The 2,806-nt window shown below is 43.3% G+C and overlaps 1 pseudogene; it reads left to right on the plus strand.

The window, feature by feature from the left end:
• Positions 1-2,152: 2,152 nt before the first annotated feature.
• On the plus strand, positions 2,153-2,579 carry LOC116883240 (annotated as a pseudogene).
• Positions 2,580-2,806: the final 227 nt, after the last annotated feature.

Genomic DNA, 2,806 nt, shown 5'->3' on the forward strand with positions numbered 1-2,806 from the left:
TTCTCCTGTCTCAGTCCCCATCCTGTCCCACTGAGACTTCCCCTAAGTCTTTGCTTTTTCATCTGCAAAGAGCGTAGCTTTGAAGACTCTCTAAGGACCTCTCCATCCAGATGGGAGCTATGAGATCTGCCTTAGAAGGAAAGTCCTTTGAGAGGACGAATAAAGACCTCCAAAGGAAACTGGAAAGGCATAAAGATACAAGTCCTAGCACAGGATAAATTTAAAATCTCTGAAGGACTTTGACTTCTTTTTTTAAAAGGGGGGGTATCTCCGCATTCATGAAATTTTTGGAAAAAATACTAGGATACTGATATTATAAATAAGGAAATGGGTTTGCAAAGCTTAAATGACTTTCTAAAGACATTTGGCAGCTACAGATTTAACTTTAAAGGCAAATCACAGTGTGTAGCCCTGAGGCGAGCAAGAGGAGAAGGAGCTAAGAGGAAGGAGGGTGGATGGAGGGCAGAGTCACTCTCGGTTGTCCTTGGTGGGGACATCAGACAGTCTATCTTCTTGTCCACGGTTAGGGCGGTAAAAATTCAAAGGCTTCTGTGTAAGAACATCTTATGATTCCTAGTGCACAACCTTAGTATTTACCATCTCGAGGCCTGCATAAGAGAGAAAAGGTTTCTCCTGCAATCATTCACTCGAGGGGTATCTTTGTTAATTATGAGACATGAGTACATTAGACATTATGAAAACCATATTCTATGCCCTAAAGGTCTCAAATACACCGTCAGATCATGTAAAAAATAATGTCGGCATAATTGCCTCAATGCTTAAACTGTGAAAGCTACCAAGAATACTAAATTAAAACAAATTATAGGATAAGAGAGAGAGACAGAGAGAGACAGAGAGAGAGAGAGAGAGAAAGCACTCAACAGTTAAAAGCACTTGCTGCTGTTGCAGGGGACCTGAGTTCAGTTCCCACCACCCACGTCAGGGATTTCACAACCATCTCAGCTCCAGTTCCAGGGAGTCTGACACTACCTCTGGCCTCCAAGAACACTGCATGAATGTATTATCCATACAGATAAGCAAACACACACACACACACACACACACACACACAAAATAACAATGGAAAGGCCGAAACGCTTTTTTATAGAAAGGCAGACACTGCACAGCTCGTCCAAATGCAGAGAATGCTGACTATGGGGGGGGAGGGGGAGGTGTGACAGCGCCAACTTATATGTGTACAGTGCAACCCCTAGACCTGAGGCTCCAGGAGCACCACAGAACGGGGAGCACAGTATAAGAGCCAATGAACCAATGTGTTTGCTGTGAAATGTGGTGTTCTACATATAAAAAAGCAGCTGCACCCATGAAATCTTAACAATACCTACCTGAAAAAAGGAGACCAAATGACAAGCTAATGTAGAAAGGTCCCTCCTCCAGAGGAAGTGACAGACAATTACCTAATGGCTGCTGAAAGACAGAAAACCAAGTATCCCCAGGAATCAACCTCCCAAGAGCTAATCTCTAGTGGTCAGTCCTAAATGCATATACATATAACCAACACTCAGTGAACCCAGCAGCTGGTATTTATAAACATGTATACACACACACACACACACACACACACACACACACACACACACACATCCAATAATAGAAGGAATGGATTACAAGAGTTGGGGTCACAAAGAATTGGAAAGAAAAGAGGTGGGGGGGGTGGGAAATGGTACAAACATAGTACTAATATATGAAATTCTCAAAAGGTAGATTTAAAAAAAAATGTAGACTGCAACCAGTGCAGGTCTTAGAAAAGCAATCCTTGGGGGGCGGGGCGGCAGCTGGGAGGGGGGTTGGGGCGAGTGTGGGGGCGGGGTAGGAGAGCCTAAAATAAATGGCATAAATGCCAACCTAAATATATTTTTTAGAAAAGGAAAAAAGAACACAGAAGTAATCCAAGGGAAGAAGATGAAATAAAACAATTATGAAAGTAAATAAAACCAGAAATTAAATCTCAAAAAGCTTATAGAAAGTTCTGGTAATGTTTACCAAAAGGTATGTGTGTAGGGGAGAGGCAGAGAATATTGAGAAGAGCAGAGACAGAAAAGGGAACAAATACGGTTTCCAGAGACACTTAAAATAAAAACTTAAATATGGGGTAAAGAAAGGACGGGCCTTCGGGCGACAGTGATGCAAGATGGCCGGCACCACAGGCTCTGGAGTAAAAGCTCCTCGAAGTTTCCACTGTTGGAAGAACAAGAAGGCCAGAAAGGAGTAGGCAACGGAACAGTTTGCTGGGATCTGGAGGACCACGAAGACCCCAAGCACAAGATGGACAGACATGATAATTGGACCTCCACAAACAATTCATAAAAACCAAATTACACAGCCTTAAAATAGAATGTGGGCCTAAGTACTCAGAAGCACCCTCATCTCCAAGATTTATAACAAGAGTCAATTGGAGCGGCGTGAGCAGTTCTAATGGAATGGTGCATCCAAGAGCCACCACAATGCTGACACAGTGGCAGAATTCCCACAGCATCAAAGTCGTCCTACAGGAAGAGCTACAGCACTTGCCGATGTCAAACAACACGAAATTGCCACAACTAATAGGACAGTATTAAAGCAATTAGTTACCGAGGCTCTAGCCTCCCCTCCCCATCCAACCCGAGTCTTCATTTTCCACAGTAGTGAATTTTCTAGACACATCTGTACACCTCAAAGTACTGGAGCGGAAGCCCCACTCAGACTTCTCTTGTCCATTTGAAATACCTAAGTTGTGCTGTGTAACATCATCTGTCGAGCATAACTGCTATCTGCCTGATTGAATTTCTGGGTTCAAGAAGGTGTG

This window comes from Rattus rattus, chromosome 14 (assembly GCF_011064425.1).
Source record: "Rattus rattus isolate New Zealand chromosome 14, Rrattus_CSIRO_v1, whole genome shotgun sequence".
NCBI lineage: Eukaryota > Metazoa > Chordata > Mammalia > Rodentia > Muridae > Rattus > Rattus rattus.